This window comes from Camarhynchus parvulus, chromosome 2 (genome assembly GCF_901933205.1).
Source record: "Camarhynchus parvulus chromosome 2, STF_HiC, whole genome shotgun sequence".
Classification (NCBI taxonomy): Eukaryota; Metazoa; Chordata; class Aves; order Passeriformes; family Thraupidae; genus Camarhynchus; species Camarhynchus parvulus.
The window spans coordinates 37,238,887-37,259,188 of record NC_044572.1 but is presented as its reverse complement, the minus strand read 5'-3'; positions in this window follow the sequence as shown (position 1 = coordinate 37,259,188).

Below are 20,302 nucleotides of genomic sequence, written 5' to 3'. Positions count from 1 at the left end.
CTTTATGATTGGGAGAAGGTTTGGTAACCTGTCATTTAAGCAGCCAGTTTCCTCTCAGACTGTTATTACAACATTTTGCACTCTAACAGTAACAATGATAGTCTTTCTAAGGGGCATTTGTCAGCCCTCCTCTCATGTAAAACAAATTATATCCTCAGGGAATTATTATTTTTGTGCCATCACTATGGGTTTTAATAACTCGATGGTTCCCTGCAGAAACGTGTGTCCTCACCTCTGTGAGTGCCGTGACAAAGGCGGCAGCGCTGAGTCAGCCCTGCTGGGGCTCACTCAGAGTACAGGGTGAGCACCACCAACTCCTGCTGAAGCATCAGGCACTGCCACAGGAGTCCTTGAGGACAGCGTGAGGAGTGCCCTCAGAGATGACTGAGATGTTAAAGAAGAGCTGTTCTACTGCTGGGCTCACTGAATGCTGTAGGGTACAAGCCTCCCTCTGATTCAAGCCATGCAATAAACTCTGCCTGCTCCCTAACAGGAATTGTATGTCCAGTGATTAGGACAATGGCAAACTTAATGGCATATTTGATAGGCTATACTCATCTCTAAACTATTTTTTCCTATGACTCAGTGAAAGTAACACCAAAAAAAAAACCAAAAAAAAAAACCCCTCATGCTCACCTTGAAAAGCACTGGGACAACCTGCCATCACAGAAAGCCTGTCTGTCATTGTATTCTTTGCTCCCTTGCTGCTTTATCACTTCCAAAGGGCAGTGTAGGGATGTATGTAACTTATTTTTCAGTAGCTGAAGTGATTAATTTAGTAATGAGAACCATGCACATTTTTATCTGATTGAGTCAAACTCACTTAACAGAATTTTTTCCATTTATTGTAAATCTTCTGCTAGATAATACTTTCATCTCAGTACCTTCATCATTGCTCTCTAAGTAAGCAGAATGTGTATGACTATACAAGTTTGGTTGTGGAGGGGTTTTTTTGGAGGAGAAGGCATTCTGTAACAAAAAAACCTCCATGCTAATATTGTCAGACCAAAGCAGAGAGAGGTTCAGCTGATAATTGGGACCAAATATATTACCAAACATAGCTTGCTAGGAAGCTTCTAACCCAAATAAATATACTGACTGAGGACAGTGTGAACAGTGAAATATATGGATATGTTCACCCTGAGCCAGTACAATAATATCTTGTACTGTCAGAGGTATCATCCTACAGCAGCAGCAGAAAAACAAAGCCCTGATGACCAGTGATCATGAAATGTTATCACAATTCTTTCTGTGGGGATAATACCCTCTCAAAATGCATTCAAGCCAAATTTTCTCCTATGCAATTTAGCTGTGTTTTCCTTTCATCTAGCAGCATTTTGTAGTGAGAAACAGCACCTTCCCAATGCTTTCCTCTGTGGACTGTGCAGCAGTGCTGGACTGTATGCTGCCCCTCAGCTATCCCCCAGGCTGCAGGACTTCAAGGAGGATTTTCCACTGTTATTTCAGTGAAGTTATTCCCACATATGGTTTATAAAGCACTGTGAGGTCCTAAGGGAGGAAAGGTGCTATATAAATGCAAATTGTTGCTGTTGTTATGCATGAACCATGGCCAGGTTTTAAACTAGACTGACTATGAAAAATGTCATTTATTCTGACCTTTCCTGATGAGAACCACTGTGAATAGAAAATCTCTAAACTTTTCGGACATAAAGACAAACTCCACTTTAAATTCTCTGGGAGGTAATAGCAATACTCAAAGTGAGCAAATGAGTTAAGGGAATAAGAAAAGAATGCTCCCTGACTTAAGCAATACTGATAAGAAACCAGCCTTCAGGCCAAGGAATTTGGGCTCTAATTTTGACCCTGTACTAGACTCTAGGACAACTGGGAGGAAATCTGTTCACTGTTCTGTGCTTCTGTTTCTAACTCTCCTCCTCCCTCACCCACCATCTGTTTTGTCTATCCATATGGTACATGTCTATCTACATTGCAAATTATCTCTAAGCTCACTGTTTGTATAGTGCTTACCCAAAACCTCCTCCTCACAATTTCCAAGTGAACAAAGCCAGCTTAGTAGCTGCAACCCTGTCAGGTTCCTGGGCAAATGTATGTAATTGGATGGTACTAATGGGAAAAGTGGAAAGCAGGGCCATGGCACTCCAGTACACCACCTTCTTCCTCACAAGTAAATATTTAGATGCCTTACAGCACTATTTTGAGAAGAGTGAGCCAGCTCAGAGTTAATTAGCTGGGGCAGAGCATTGCATTAATATAGTTATAGTGCCTCAGGTGTAAGCTAGATTGTGCAGATCCAGACTGGGAATCACGGAGTGACTGCACTGGGCTTTGAAGAGTTATTCTCAGTACTCACTAAGGGAAAAAAATTATACAGAACAAAGAAACTGATGAAGAAGTTCAACATCTTCTTTCACTAATGATCTTGAAAGGGTCTTCCATCAGTCCTAAAAGCTGACAGCCTTTAACGTGCCCTCTCCACTAGATACTTACTGCTCTCCTATTCTATTATCCAGACACACATGGAGTAGCTTGTTGATCCATCTGCTGTTGGAGGAAGTTGAATATGTTTGTCAAGAGACACCAGAGTAATTGCACCACACCTGTTTGCCAACTATTACCTGACCTCTCTCCAGGACAGATCTTCTAACAGAAGTCACATCTTCAGCCAGATGTGGTAGCTGTAAACAACAAGGCAAAGTGCTGACAGTCACAGCTGGTAAGAAAAGCAGCAGAGATGTCTTTCATGCAGTTTTACTATTGACATTACATTTTCCTGTATTAATGCAGAATATACTACCATTTTCTTAATTGACATTTCATTTTAAAAAATGGTGATGACTGAGCAGTTAATGTCAGGAGCTAAGAAAATGGATTTCTGACCCTTTTTTAAAATATAGGAAGGTGCAAACTTCCTAAATTTTCTAAGGCCAGCTTCAGCCCAACCTAATTTCATGGGGAGTTACACGCACCATTGTAAAGCCAGCAAGACTATATAAAAGCAGATGTTGGTTCATTTTGGTCCAGGGTAAGAAAAGAGTTCCTATTCAACCAAGCAACCTATCTCACTGCATTGATCCAGCCTTTTCTGGACAACCCTTCCACAAGAAATTATGAAGTGTGAAATTAAGGGAAGACTCTAGAAACTTGTCACTCCATACTGGGCATTAATCTCTCTCATTCATAGATCTATTCTTGATATTGCCACAGACTGTCTCTCAGTGTCCCAGACTTGTGCAAAAATAGCAAGGAGACCAAACATATTGCAATCTAGTGAAACACCCATTTTAAAATTAGGCTAGGGGTTTGTCTGGGGGGATTTTGCTTGTTTGCTTGTTTCTTCCCCTAACAAAAAATTTCACCTCTTTGGGTACTCTGTAATTGCTACCTCACGTACAGTGGTGAGTACTCTCTGACTAAATCTAAGAATTATCTACAATGGAATCCTGTGTAGTAAAACTATTTTCATTGGAAACTCAGAGACATAAAGAAAAATACTATTAGAACATGCACATTATTCTAATCAGAAAACATATCTTTTTGCAAAGTAACATAGAAAAGATACTTATTCTGGTTTCCAACCCTAGAGATAGCCAACTACTCTGTCTAAAGTGGAAAGCAGTTGAGCTCCAGAACCTATCTGGAGAAACCACATCCACCTTTATATGATTACAAATTAAATGAAAACCTCATGTAATTAAAAGAAAAAAGGAGTTTTAATCAGACAACTTTGAGATAAGGTTAGGCAAAACAGAGAATTTGGAGGAAATTTGCATTTCAGACTGCCAGGCCATCTGTAGGCTGGTAGATTTCAAAGTGAAGAATTTGTCTTCCTGTATGTGACATTAAAGGTGTATTAATCACAGCTTAGTGCCATCATGATTCTGAAGACATAAGCACAGTTTATATTGCCTTGAATGGGATGTGCAGAAGATATTGCCAGCAGTAAACCATTGAATACCTCCTGTTTCCCCTTCTACTTCCACAAAAGTATTATTTTTCTTTAGTTTTATGTTAGAAAAAAAGTTTTCATCTGGCCTAGGACAAAACTGCTTCTTATATTATTTCACAGAATATGTGTTCTTCATTTCCTTTACTGGCATGATACAGAAGATAAATGTGTATATTATTCAATGATAAATATATAACCAATGCTTCCATGTGCTGACTGCATACACCAAAAGCTAGAATTTAGCTAAACTTTCCCAATGGTTGTTAATTTAAAACACAGTTTTAGTTTGAGAATTGTTCTGAATTCTAAAGCCTAAGAGAAAGGATGGTATTTCTATACCTCCTTATTACATCAACTTTTATTAATCTAATTATTGCTACTTTTTTTTTTTGATTGGGTAGTTTGGGATCAAATGTTACTCTGTTGTATTGTTAGAGAGAATCCCAACAGCCAAAAGAAGGATTTACCTCTCCAGGCACACATGTGACCAGCTACTGAAACTCACCTGGTGCTTGGATACTGGGTAAGAATGACTCCTATGCCTGTGCCTTCAAGCTCCTGCCTTCTTTATTCACTCTCCTGTATCTTCCTCATCTTTCACATGTAATTGCTTAATTATTTTCACATACGCAGAACTTCCTCCATTTTTTATATAGCTGAAGCTTACCATGTGTGCCTCAAGCCAATGCCTGTCCTTTCAGCTAAGACAGATCCAGAAACAGTACTGCATGGAAATGGTTACTGCATGTGACCCACACAGAATCAGGGGCACACTGTGCCAGATTCTCTCCAAACAGCAGAAGATGGCCTCAGGTCTGAACTACATTAAGGGGTGACCAAACACCATGGCTTTAGACTTCTGAACACAGAGGAATTAAAATGACTTGCTGAAAAATTAAGGGCTAAGTCAGGTGCAGAATCAAGGATAAAAACAGATCTGCAGAACCCTAATCCTAATGTTTAAGGATGACCTATTTTCCATAGTGAAGAGGCTCATGACAAATAGGATTTGTACTTCTGTTATACAGGGTACAGCCTGTGCTGTTAGCCCTCCAATTATATGCTGCTTCACAATTCAGAAGGTGGGCAGGTTGAAAATATGTCGTTTCTTCCTTTATGAGAAGCATTCTGACATCCTATAAAAATATTCTTCAATCCATGCTATAAAGGTCATGGGAACATATGCTGCAAAAACATGTAGTTATTGAACATCTGAAACAACTGAGAAATGTGTTGGCATTTTCCTTCAACTGAGTATCTTTCCCTTTTTCACTCATGGTTAGTGAACAGTTTTTGGGAGTTGATGAAACCAATTGCATGAGCACTATGTAATTTCTCGAACCTGTTTGTAAAAGCCTATTTTATGACATAATGTAAATTACCTACATTTTACTCCCCTTTCTCTAAATAACCTTTTGAGTGCCATCCCCTTTACCATCCCACAATCTCTTCTACTAAAATGCATTTGCAGAGAATGAAGATTTTGCAGCCCAGAACACTGGGTCTTTTTGCTCCAGATCTGAGAAGATTTGTCATCTCTTTAAAATTGCTAGCAACAGCATCCATTCATGTGTTAAGAGAAAAACCATGGGTTTTTTCCTCTAGATATCATACTTTACAAGTTACTTCATACATCAGGTTGTGGAAGTACGTTAGTGTCCTTAGAAGATTTATGTGTTTGTGGCAAGAAGTGCAAAAAATATGTATTTGTATATTTTATTATTCCTGCTGCATAATCCTTGCTGAAAGATGCTGGCTGTTACCATGGTCTGTAACACTGTATATGACTGACACACCCCTAATGGCAAAGATTGATCACAGATATTCCACTGCGTGACCTAAGGATTTGCCTTACGTGTTTTATTTAGGGTGTGGAACACATGGAGCCACAGCTGGCGTTGCTGAAGCACCACAATACATTATGTTGCTTGACCTATAAAAGAATCCTTGCACAGAGGAAGTAAGGAAGAGCAAAAAGAGCTATGTGAATGCTTGCTGAAAATTATAATATTTAAGACATAAGGAACACAAGAAAGAAAGGAGCTGCAGTGAAGAATCAAGCTTCAATATCTGGTATATGAAATGGGTCAGGATGTTGATGTCAGTCCAATAGCTCCAACCCAAATGAAGGAGGTATCAGTGTTTGTATTTTCAAAATCTTCTCCTTCCCCCAAGATTTTTGGTTGGGTTTTTTGAGCCAGAAGTCAAAGGTCCTTTCATAGTACACAGTTTGTATTTCATAGCCGGAAGAGTTCTGCCTCCTAACCTAGATCACTCTTGGCTAAATCACCCCCTCATTTGTACTTGTCCATTTTATCTTTAAGCAGGATGAGCCAGTCTATGCCATACTAATAATAAGTTTTGGGATGGCAGCATAATTCATACAATGTCTTATTTTACTGATTTGGGCAAATCTTCTGGCTTCCTTCGTTTTTTTTTGAGATGAGTTCTTATCAGGCAGAAGAAATAACCAGAGGAGGAGTTGAGATCTATATGTATTCCTTGTCATCACTTTACATCTGCTGCAGAATTAGCCAAAATAGTTTAAGTACCACATAATAGTTTAAGTGCCTTATTGTCACAGACTACCTTCCCTCACACTAAATTTGACATCTGAATCTATGTAGCTATATCATGGCACAAAGGCATTACTATCTAAAAAACATCCCAGAAATTAATTTCATTGCATTCATGTTCATAAACACCAGCAGAAGCAGGTGGCTTTGTTTTAAATCACTGTTTTTATTTGCACTCAGCTAACAAACAAAAAATATATTTCAAAAATTCATTTTATGTGGTATTAAAATTATTCATAAATGAAAATAATGAAGAATGTTTTCATGTAAAGAGGAGTGCAAGTGTATGTGGTCTAATACACAGTAACAATTTCTACTGCTTATTTGGAAGTCAACAAGTGTGTCCACGAATCTATCAAAACCAGAGTTTATGGAGGAAGTTCTGTGTCTGGGCTAGATCTCTCACAGCAAATTAGGGCAGAACTGCAGGATGCACTGAAGAATAAAGCAACACTGCACAGCAAGAGCAGTCATGGAAAGCTCTTTTCCAGAATATCTAAAGGGAAACTTCCTTGTAGACATGCACCTTTGTCATAGTCCAGCTTCACAAAGTCAACAATAAAACCATCTAAGAGTTGTTTAGCCAAAAAATATTTTTCAGATAATAAAAATCTTATTTGTGAATCACTTCAAATATTTTCTTTTACTTGTATTTTATAACTATGACTTTACATTATTTTTTTATATAATCTACTTGTTATATACCCTAAAGTCCAGGACCCAGTTTTTCTCCCACAGGGCTCAAAGTGCACCTGACAGGGCCACAATCTGATATTATAAACTATGACTATAACACTGTGCAAGATCAAGTGCTGTCACTTGCTGAGCATCCTTATCTCCTTAGAGATGAAACTGGTCCACGGGTTTATCCAGAGAATCACACTGTGAGGTACAGAAACACTGTTATGCATCTTATCCAAGTGTTGGAGGCTTTCCTGCTGATAGGAACAGTAGGGATGAGAAAAGTGGGAAATTAAGGCAGCTGCACAGTTCTGTTGCTTTCACATGGGAATGAGCTGGAGACAATCTATAGGGCAGCATTAGGAATGCAGGAACTGTTACCTCCAGAGCAGGAAAGTGTGATTTCAGGTGTACGCAGAGCAAGAAATGTGACTGAAAGTCCCCTTGCCTCCTGATGAAGACTGCTCCTGATCATCAGTGAGAGAACTTGTCAGCATAAATTTATAAAAACCTTTGTAACTATTTAGAAGTTAATATTCTTAGGTCACCTTTAGTGGGGGATGGGAGGAAAAGGAGAACCAAACCAAACAACCAAACCCAGGCTGCCTAACTTGGTTTTAAAACACAGTTTCTTTTGCTACATTTAAACAGAAAAGATCCAAATTTCATTTTTGACAAGTGTCTTACTTGACATTTTATATCACTCATGTCTGTCACATTGTATTTTCTAATGCAAAGTGACATGGGCAGCGCTAAGTCAGAGTCACCTGTCACACTGTTGTGTCTGCAAGAATTTCTATGAGCTAAATTTGCTTAATTTCAGAGGTGAAGTAAGGGTGCCTTGCAATGAACTTTTCCTTTTCTTTCCAGAAAGCAGATGATATAGTGGAGAACAGCTTTCTGATCCCCTGCAGTTTTATTCCCTGGCATAGGAAATTAATTATTCCTATAAATGGCAAAGGGGATACTGGCTCTTCTCGTCATTTAATAGTTTTGGTTTTAGTGAATGTTGTAATCATTAATAATCTACTTGATTAAGATTAAACTAAACTATGCCAAATGTTAAAACAAAATGTTAAAAAGCCAACAGCTGAAATGGGACTGGGGCAGTATAAATTTCCTTCAAGTACCGAAGAGAGGCAGTCACAGAGAGGATGTAAGCGCTCTCTCCCAAAGGAAGGAAAATGACAGAGCAAAAAGTAACATGCAGAACCTGGGGTATTAGATAAAGTTATTTACTGCGAGAGCAGTTAAACATTGGAAGAGGTTTTCAGAGAAGTGGTGGGATCTCCTTTGCTGGAGGTATTAAAGACTTGGCTGGACAGGGCCCTGTTTAACCCAGTCCAATGGCTTGCTTTCAGCTAGAGCTTGTACCAGATGATCTCCAGAGAGCCTTTCCAACCTAAAGGTTTTCCACCACTCCAAGATTCTGAACAATTATTTCTGAGGGAAAATATTGTTTAAAAGCAAACAAAAAAATCACTGCATGCTACTAGCTTCATGTGTTATTTTTTTCAAATATAGCACAGCAGAGTATTCTAGCATGTCTCAGACACTTTTAAAAATAAAGATGAAGCTCAAAAGTCACACTTTTTTGTGAGCTGAGGCAAAAACTAGCATTCACTAACTATCTGTATGGCACTTTATACATTGCTGTTAAATGTGTGTAGCCATGGGCACCGTAACGAAACATTTTGTAAACCCTCCAAGGCACTTAATGCACTTGGTAAGAGCACAACTATTTTTTGCACAAATACCTTGCACATTAGCTCTTAACCTTATCTACAAACAAAACCTAGTAATGAACCAAAACCCAAAGGACTACTTAAAAATATAGCAGAGAAAAGAGAAAGAGATCAAAGCTTGTGTTTAATTAATCCAGCCTTTCCTGATGCTTTCTGATCTGCTTACTGACACTTAGCTAAAAGCCAAAACACTTGGTATTCAGTTGTAGACCCACATAATGGGAAGCTTAAAAATATTTCTTTGTCATAAAAAAATAATTAATTAATTAGTAGAAACCAGGGACATCAGATGAGATTGCGGCAATTAAACTGATTAAGATTTTCTGAAAAGGAAATTTTTAGATAGAATGGGACCAGTTTACTGACAGGGCTGTCAACAAACTTGACCTGTTTTGTATACCAGAGTAAATGGATTTTTTTTAGTAACTAATCTATTTCCCCAAAGTGCTTATTCAGTTCACATTGTTGATAGAAATGCTTATAAACTAGCAAATGCTCCCAGTTAAGTTTAAAAAAAAATAGAAAATACATCTATCCATTTCTATCCCCTTCCTCTTGCCCTTGTACTTTCTGTGAAATCCTGTAATTCAGTTTTCTGAATAACTATTTCTTGAGAGATGAAATGAAATTCTCTTTTTCCAGCTGCCCATATCATATCAGGTATCTTAATCAAGACACTCATATTTACCACAGGGATGCCCTAATTACCAGACCATTAGAACAGTCTATCCCAGGACATCCATTCTCTCCTGTTGTGTTACACTTAATATCATATGCAAATGCGATAGCAATGCTCATGTCTCCACTGAAAGATTATACTACCCACCATCCCCATCCTCCCTGATACTGCTGGTACTCAATTATTTATGTCCCAAAGAAGTTTCAGAATCAATCCCAAGTGACCCACATAACCAGTTCTTTCTCTCTTTTCTGAATATCTCATTTATTTCTGCATGTGTTTCAAAAGCAAGACCATCTAAATGCAGAGCAGAGCAGAAGACTCAGAAAAGGGGCCATAAGATAATTTTATTTCTGAACAGACCAGTTCAAGATCTGCATATTTTTGTGTTGACCAAATTTACATCAAATGATCTGCTGCTGTTTTAACTTTGTTTTTGGTGGAAACCTGGTATTTGCTAGCTCCTAACCTGTGAGAAAGACCCCAAGCAGACTATAGATAAATACCTAGTTGTGTTCCCCCTGAGTCAAAGTCCCACCTGGCTGTTTTGGAGTTCAAGGACCTTTCTTAAGGAAACACCAGATCAGAAAACCATATCTATTTGGTTTCAGGTTTTAGGAAAACTCTTCTGTTTTCCAAAAAAGAAATCAAAATTTGGAAAAGTCAGGGGCATCCCTTGCTGGAATGGCATGTATGTCTGCACCAGACCCACAAGACAGAACAATCTCAGGTAAAAAGAAGTTTTCTTGGAGTAATCAGTAGTTCCTAAAAAGCAGAATTGTTTGACTTCAACAACCTTGGTTCAAACAATTTTTACATTTTTTTATTTACAATTACATTATTTACAATTTCTTACATTTCATTTTAAAGGTATTGAAAAAGTTACAATCATAGGATCCAAGCCTGCTCATGAAATCTAGCAGGTTTTCCATAGGTTCTCCAGGAGATTTTTTCATCATTCTTCTCAAACACTTATTTTACTTTCACGAAAAAGAAGAGTATACCCTTTTTGCTTGTTATATGTCTTCAGGTAGGATGTATGTATCTTTCATTCCTTTAATATTCTTTTAGGTTCCTCTCCTTCACTCTTACCCATCTAATTCAACAGAGTCTCATTACTGAATGATTTTATCTCTTTTTTTTTAACATATATTTTTGTGGTTATCTTAAAGATAATTCTCTGAAAAAAACAACAAGATTTCTTGTTATTTTATTTCTATGTAAGCAAACACACACCACTTAAAGTTAGGGCGGAATTGGTAGGGATTTTTGTGGGGGGTGAGGTGATTCAGCCCTAACTCTCAAGAAGTAAACAAGAATCCCATTCAGGATGTTGGATTAGTCATCGGCTATTTCCCTGACTATAAGTCTTTCTTTGAACAATTGCACTACAAAATTAACAGGCTGAATAACCATGCTGTTGAATTAATTAACATGTTACATTTATTAAACATATTGTTACAAATGTGTATAAATAGAGCAATTCAAGTGTTCAAGGAGGATTTAAAGGAAAGGAAATTTCAATTAGTTCCTGAAGTTACAGGAGAAAAATGGAGCTATTTCCATACCAGAGTCACATTTTCCTTTCTATAAGATGAACAGACACATAACATAATTTAAAGAACAGCTGAGATTTAAGGACACCACAGGAAATTTCTTCAATAGTTTTGCAAAGATACTATGATGAAAAAATCAAGTGCACTTTCAGCAAATTTCCAGATGACACCAAGTTGAGTGGTGCAGTTGGAACACCTGAAGGTTGGGAAGCCATCCAGAGGTACCTGGACAAGATCAAGAGGTGGGCTCATAGGAATCTCATGCAGTTTAACAAGACCAAATCCAAGTGCTGCACTCGAGTCAGAACAACTCATGGTATCAGCACAGGCTGGGGGATGAACAGATCAAAAGCAGCCCTGGAGAGAAGGATTTGGGGGTGCTGGTGAGTGAGAGGCAGGATATGACCCAGCACTCACAGCCCAGAAAGGCAAACTTGTCCTGGGCTCCATCAAAAGGAGTGTGGCCAGCAGGGCAAGGAGGGATTCTGCCCCTCTGCTCTGCTCTGGTGACACCTCACCTGCAGTGCTGCATCCAACTCTGGTGTCCCCAGCACAGGAAGGACAGGAACCTGTTGGAGCAAGTCCAGAGGAGGGCCACCAAAAATGCTTAGAGGACTGGAGGACCTCTTCTACAAGGGAATTCTTGAGAGAATTGGGATTGTTCAGCCTGGAGAAGAGAATGCTCCAGGGTGGCCTGATTGCAGCCTTCCAATACCTAAAGGAAGCCCACAAGAAAGATGGAAAGTTTTTACAAGGACCTGTAGCAACAGGAAAATAGGGAGTGATTTCAAACTGAAAGGGGGTAGGTTTAGATTTGATATTTGGAAGAAATTCTTTACTGTGAAGGTGGTGAGGCAATTGAACAGGTTGCCCAGAGAAGTTGTGGATGCATAATGCCTGGAAATGTTTAAGGACAGTCCTGTTTAAGGACATGCCTCAAACCCATGGAAACCCAGGAAAGTTGTAAACCAGATTCCTGTGGCAGTATTACAGATTTCTCATTATGAAAATACCAAAACACCATAGCTTGTTTTAAACTTGCACAATAGAAACACATTATGGGTCCTTCCACAGAGATTACTGTATGTGATTTGTTAGTGTAATGACCTTTAAATTTTATTCAGATAAAGGTAAACCAGAACAGCACCTAAGCTCTCCAAACCTTTAAATTCTCCAGTGAAATTATGGTTCTATGCCACTCAACAAAAGCATTTGCATTAATCAGTCCTAGGCATCACTTTTAATCAATTAATATCATAGGCTTTTTATGATTCAATGGAGACAGGAAAGGTCCTACGAGGGGAGAAACCCACAACATCTAAAATGAACTCGCAATTTGAATTGCCCTTTTGTACAATGCTGTGATCACCCTTTTTTCCAGATGCAGAGAGCACAAAGAAAGAGCAGTGAAGTATCTGTCCCGGATGTTATTTTCCAGCAGTGACACCGGCTTCCCATCCCAGTCCTAAATCAGGCCTTACCAGTCTAGCAGATCCAGATTTGCTTCAATTTGTCATATGGTCATTTAGGCCTCTGCTGCATGCCCTTCACTTCTTACTGCTGTCAGAAAGATGTACAGAACTTTTTACAGCCCTGAAAAATATAGGAATGCCATTAAAATGGACATAACATTACTAGAATAGCAGAAGGGGAAAATGAACTCTTACTGTTTAATCAGCCCACTTAACAGTTTGGATTTGTTTTATTATTCTAATTTTACCACTCTAATTTTACGAACATTTACTCTAACCATCATCTAGTTCAGATTCCTCCTCAAGTCGCAATTCATGACTGTTTGCTTAATACTTGAGGGATTAAGCCAGTGAAATTTAAACAATTTACCACAGGTCTTAAAAAGTTTCTTTTCAGTTTTACTAGCAGCTTACTCACTTGATAGATCAGCCTGCTCCTAAAGCTTGTCTCTGGTCCTGCCACATTATCACAATGGGCAAGTGGATTTATCTAAAAGAGATCTTATGGAATTCAAGTCTCTGGCTGCAGCCTTTGCAGGCTCAAGCTTGAAGGTGTGCTACAATTTCAGCTGTGATTTCCAGGTTGTGAAAGATCCTCTGTCACAGAGGACAGGAGTGGAACACTTGGCTTGAAACATGAGAGAATGAAATGGTAAGCTGAGGCTATGCAAACTGAAGAGAAGTTCGGACATCCTTCTTTGAAGTTCCCCTAATCTGTTGGAGAGTTGAGCTGGAAAAAAGGATGATGGAGCAGAGTGTAGAAGGCTGTGACACACAGACCATGCCACTTGGGCCAAACTGCAAGTATATTGACACCCATGAAGTGGAAGCAAAAAAATAATACTGATAATAGTGTCTTTGTGCACACTATGCTTCGATAGAGGTAGCAATGTGAAATACAAATAAGCTGAGAACCAGAAATTCTGCATGATCACATATGACTCACTTACCAGAGCTTGGCTATCTGAAGGTAAATAGAAGTCAATCAGGTTAACTCCTACCCTGCATTCCCCGAAGTTGTCAGTCATATAAACAGACAGAATGCAAATGTGTTAAGCTGATGTGAACTGAAATGAAAAAAAGCCAATAATGACACCAGAATATTTCGAACAAAACCTCAGACTTGCGTTCATTTGACTTTTTCATTTTTCTGCATTTAAAATTTATGTTTTGCTTCATGTTATGGGAAATGTAATAAAAGCAGTTAACAACATGATGTTAAGATTCATTTGTGAACTGTTTGAGAAAAATCAGAATCTGCCCAGCCCATTAGTGAAGTGAAAATTGTACAGGCAGAATTCCAGCACTTTTGAATAATTGAATCTAGATTTGTTCATTAGAATAACCTTCAGGGAACTATAATGCAGATCCATGACATCAGCAGCTTTAATAGGAACAAAAATGTGAATTTGTCCAGAAGAGCACCATAAGGCTGATCAGGGGGCTGGAGCAACTCTCCTATGAAGACAGATGGAGAGAATTGGGATTGTTCAGCCTGCAGAAGAGATGGCTCCAGGGAGACCTTGGAGCACTTTCCAGTGCCTAAAGGGGGCTTACAAGAGAGCTGGGGAGGGACCTTTTACAAGGACATGCAGTAACAGGCCAAGGGATGATGGCTTCAAGCTGAAAGTGAGTAGGTTTAGATTAGATATTAGGAAGAAATTCTTTATCATGAGGGTGGTGAGGCACTGGAACAAGTTGCCCAGAGAAGTTGTGGATGCATGATACCTGGAAGTGTTTAAGGACAGGTTGGATGGGGCTTTGAGCAATGTGTTCTAGTGGAAGGTGTCTTTGCCCATGGCAGGATGGTTGGAACTGAATGATCTTTAAGGTACCTCCAAGCCAAACCACTCTAGGATTCCATGGTGGCCGATATTCTCAAAAATTTTCAACACTAAATTTCATTTTGCCTACATACTGGTATACACTATACATATCCCCTTACACAGAAAGTTATTAACTTTGTCTCATGCCGCATGTCAGCAGGAGAAAGTGACAAATATAAATATATATAAATGTTTTTTCAGGTATGAGGGCAGCAGCTGGGGTGTAAGTCTCCTCTGCCATCTCCCATTACAGGGTTCTCAAGAGGCAGTGACTGTGGCAGTTTCAGTCTCAGTCATCCACTGATTTCTCCTCTGCCTGAGCCTATCTTCACTTTTCCCCGAATCCTATGGCCTGTCAGAAATCTCTATTTTCTAGGCCTGTATATCTGCAACAGACTTCTAATATCTTGTTCTCAGCTTCTAAGGCTCACCTTACTTCAGTTGATTCTAAAAATTTGGCACTAAATTGGATGGAAAAAAAGTTTCCAAGTGGAAGTATAGGGATCTCTTACTGTATTACACCTTAGCCTAATGACTGTATATCTTAATCCTCCTCTATCTTGACTTCTTCCTGGATGAAGTCAGACCCCTTTGAAAGGGATAGTAACATTTCCTTTAATGTGGGAGCAGGGTGGCAGTGGAAGAGCAAAACTGGTATCACATCTCCCAGACCCTCTCTTGCTTTTCTAGTCCATCAGTAGGGTGGAAAGAAACATGAGAAATGGCTGTGGGAATGCTTTCTGTGGATAGCTGAAACAGACCTGTGAAATAACAAAATACCATCCTACTTTTGTAAGCAAGTGATGCTACATGTACAGATAAATTAGGTATTTTACTAAATTTAGCGGTACATGCAATATTCCCCAACTACAAAACTGCCTGAGTTTCTACAGTTTGAAACTATTGCATAATAGACATAACAGGGCAATCAAAATGCAAACAGTTTTTACTGGTTACAGCTTTCCATTATTTATATCTTCATGTCCCTTTTGGGAAATGCCATCCCAAAATTAAACTTAATTTTAGTCTCCAAAATTAGGCAAGTCCTATGACTCAGTGGAGGAGAGAATGTTACACATGCATGCTTCTAAATGGAGCGGGCAGTTTAGTCTATTAGAATTCATTAGAGACTGAGTCATAATTGTGAAACTGAATTTACTTAGGACAATAACCTTCAAGAGAAAATAAGCATGACAGTGAGCCAGTTCTCATTTCAACAAGAAGTCAGGCAGCCTTCAAGCTTCCTTAAGTGCGCTAATCCCTTCAAGTTCCTGCCTGGCAGGATTTAGGCTGCCTCCTCTTCTTTCATATATAAGAACTTTACCACATATGGCACCTGCAAAAAATGTCACATGAAACTGGCATTTGGCTGCCTGGAGTGTTTAGTCTGTGTAACATCATTATCAAGACACTAAGAATTCATTCCCAGTCTAGTTAAGGAGTAAAATTAGAAAGGGACCACATACAAAAATAACATGAATAAGTGGAAACAGCTGAAATAATTCCCTCTGCACACAGCAAATAAAGTCTAATAATAATTTATTAAAACAAAATGTTAAATGTCAGCTGAAGATCCAAGGTTAAATATTGGAAGCAGTATTCCAAGAATGAGAAGGCTTGAGTACATCACACTTGATCACAATTATTGACTGCTGCTGACTTAAAAATCAGTGCTTAAAGAATCAACTCATTGTCTGTCAACAGCTTTTCAGTTTGGCAGGAGAGAGCCGCACCCCACTATGGAAGGGTTTATTTCAGTACTTAATTCTCCCAGGTTGAGTACAGCAAATTCTTCAGAGTCAGATTCTTTCTCCATTCTGACTTTGGAAAATACTTGGTAAAAGGATAACTTTAACAGTAAAGAATTTCCATCTATTTGGCCTGGTATGGTGTCACAGAAGCAACACTGGTGAAGACAGTTTAGCTCAGTTACAAACTTTGACAGTGATTGCAGAACAGCAAGCACTCGCTTTTCATTCATTCCTGGTTGAGTGGCTGCGCAGTGTGTGATATTCATGTACACTCAGGTGGCTCTGAATTTAATTTTGTCCCTAAAGTACATCATTTACAATTAATACTGATGCTTCACAATTCATTTAAGCATACAGCAGTCTTCTGTTTTCCACAGTGGCAGTTGCGTTCCAACTCAATTGGGACACTCCCTAAATCTATCCTCTAATAGCTTGCTTAATTTTATTTTTGTATTCCACAGTCCTTGATAACAGCAAGCTAATTTCTGTAACTCCGTTTGATGAAAATATGCTGATGGAACTCATATTTCACTTCATTGACTGTAATGAGCTATTTCATCAAACTGTCCATGTGACACTATTATAGAGAAAATGATAAATTTACTAATTTATTCACTAGAAATTTCATTGGAAATTTTAAAAGGAAAAGAAAAGAGCCATGAAGTGAGTTACATTAGACTTCCACCAAATGATATGTCAGGGTCTACATGAACAAAAGCACTGACTACTGCTACACTTAATGAGGTGTAAACATTAAGTATGTGTTGATTAATCAGTAGGTTGCTTGAAACTAAGAACAAACCACAATACAGGTTTTCCCTTGTAAATATTTACAATCTTTACCTTTTCATCACATGGGGTGCTGCTACCATTAGAAATCAGAGTTTCATTCCTACACCTCCTCCCTGACGGTGAGACCTCTTACCATGTTAGGCACACGGATTTGGATGAATTCAGCAGCTGACAACCAAGCTGTCATAGCAAAGAAGTAATTCCTCCAAAGATAATTTTTACAAAGATTATTTGCATTTGCCTCTTTTAAAGAGGAGGAACTTGCAACTAAAACGTTGTGTGGGATGAAGCACTACTTTGGAAGAACATCAGGAAGTATGTAATTATATGAGACGATTCATCTCATGCTAATATTAGGCCTGGAAATAGAGACAAGTATCACACGGCCTGCCTGGCTTATTTTAATTAGATGTCCTCCACCTGCTATTACAGTTCTGATCCACATCTTTGATTGCTCTGCCACAGACCATCCAGAAACCTAGGAACTAGCCTGGAGAGCATGCCACTGGAAATGCACAAAATCAGCCAGGACAATTATTCATAATTTTCCTTGCATCACATTTTGTACCTATTCAGTGGCTTTCTTCATCTGTACTCAAACCTGCAGCACACTCCTCCTGCAATACTAACTTCCTACACTTGTTCATTGTGGAAAAGGATTTTGTAGGAGGTTAAAAAATAATTTTAAAGCCCACACAATTTTAATCATCTTCAAGAAACTATAAAAGCAATAATAAGGCTCAAAAGAAAACAATATTTCATATAATGGTTAATTAATTATTTTTCTGGTCCATATAGTTTAAAGGAAACCATTTTACACAGGGAAGTGTACTAGGGGTCTTTTTGTTTGCTTGGTTTGGGGTTTTAAACCCACTTGACTGTCACTTTCAGAAACTGTTTTCTTTGCTAGTATAAGCTAGTCTTTGCTTGATGGAGATTAAGTCTCTCCATTTTTAGTCTGGAAGACTAAAATCCAAAACAGATGATTGCATGAAGAGCCCAAGCAACTATCTGTAAGACATATCTTGTGTTCACTTAAAGATATGCCATTCAGCATAAATAGAAAACTACCATGGGGAGACAGCAAGAAGGCTTGTCTTTTCCCTCAGAACCTGAACATTTTGATACAGCCCACTTCCTACTCAAAGCTGAAGATAGCCACCTGAAGGCAGTGACTGAGGAGCAATCACCTTGCTGCTGCACAAGGGATGTCTTTTTAGGGTACATTACAAGAAAAAACTGCTCAGTTCACATGCTTTAAATCAAACTACAAACAAAGAAAGCAATGATTTAATATTGGTGTGATTAGCTGGTAGTCGGTAAACTACACATTCAGGATCAGTACCACAACACATAAACCACAATATTAGAATGAAATGTTAATTAATACCTATAAATTTCTAAGCACACTGTAACTAATCCCAAGAGTTACAGCATCCCCCACATCCACAGTTGTATACCCACCACTCTCTCACAAGGCTCAAGGGCAATAAGCCCTTACCATTCTCTTCTGGGGGTACAGTTTCCCCTACTTGCACTCCCATCTTGCTGGAAATGTGGGTGCTCTTGCTTTGTTGGTATCCCTCTACAATCCCTATGTGGCTGAGACATCACACCACAAGTTAGCACACACAGATCCTTATTTTTTTGCTCCCAGTCCTCTGACCTCTGTGGCTGGATCACTGCAATGTGAAGGATGCTCTGTTAGGTCTAGACAGAAATTGTCATGCCAGAGGATGACTTTTGGAAGTATCAAAATAGGTTTTGACTGCTGCTTTCTTCCCACTTCCCTCCCCCATCCTGTCACAAATTTACATGGTGCTTTCATACTTCAAGTTGACTCATTCATTTATTTAAAAAAAATTCTTGGTTAGATGGAGGGCCATGTGGGTACCCTAATGAGGTTATACCAACTGGTCTAAATAGGGAAAAAAAACAGTGAAGAAGCTCTTCTGGAGAGCTGATTAGTTTCAATACATTTCTACCCTTATCCATTTGAATAGCAGCTCACACTTCATCAAGGCAGCGTTTGGGGCAGACTCATGGCAGGGGTTAGCAGACCAAGAACATGGTGCATTATACTGCTACCAGACTCCTGCTGGATTGCACTCTCCCTGCCTGGATCAGGCACTGGGAAAGCACCATTTAACCTCCTGCTCTGGCTTCAGCTTAAATTAGTCCTCAAATTGTCACAACATTTAGTCGCATGAGGGATCAGCACCTTGTTCTGCTAAGGTACCCAGTCCTTAGGAACATAACCTCCATTGAAGGTACCTTAGAAGTTCAAACTTGGCTTTAAAACTAGGCAAGCACTGAGGAACGGAAGCTGCTCTCTTTTTATGAGAGCAGGTTCACCATGCTATAATTAAGATATATAGTTATGTAAGTCCTGAGTGCATCAAGTAGCAAGAGAGTCTTCCTAAGAGATTTGTGTGTAATAGGCCAATTAGTCCCTAGATCCCTATCCTGGATTTTGAAAACAGTAAGATCCCAGAAAGACTGATTTTTTTTGCTACTAGTAATATGTACCACATACCCATCTTCATGCATGCTCAACAGTAACCACTATGCTGATGATACTTGTTCAGTATCTGTCTGAGGAGAAAAGTTCTCTTTCAGCAGGCTTTTCATAAGACAAAATTAGATTAATTTAACTGTCCCTGCTAAATCTGCAGTCTCCAGAATTCCACTGTATGGTTAATTTACTTGTCTTTGTTCCAGACCTATTGTGCTGGTTTTTGTATTCCATGGATTGATGTAGCAACCATCTATAAACATGAGTATAGTCCTGGCATAATAGGAAAAACATGCAAACAAACAAACAAACAAACAGTTTCTTCTGACATGCAAAGGAATACCTTTATCTCAGGCCAGATAGTTTTTATGCAGAGCATGGAGGTAACTAGGAGAAGCAAGGGGCCTCTGAAAGTCACTTTTGTTCTCTATGATATATCAGGGAAGCAGAAGACACAAAATAAAGGAGATATTAAAGATAGTTTGGTCCTCTTAGCCAAAGAGTTGAGTCTGGAGGCTGTTATTATAGGAGTTTAGGCTGCTGCTTGAAGGGGTTTTCCTAGTAGAGTAGCAGTCTGTTAACAGTAAACAGAATGGGAACACAGCAGAAATATCATAAGCCTCCCAGTTCAATGCAATCAATATTAAATATTTAATCAAGTCTATTAAAATGGATAGCAATGCAAGTCTTCAAGGAAAACAAGTAAAAAAGTAATTTAACAGAAAAGACATATAAAATAGTTTTCTGATTCTGTAAGCAGAGTAACCAAGCATCAGAGACT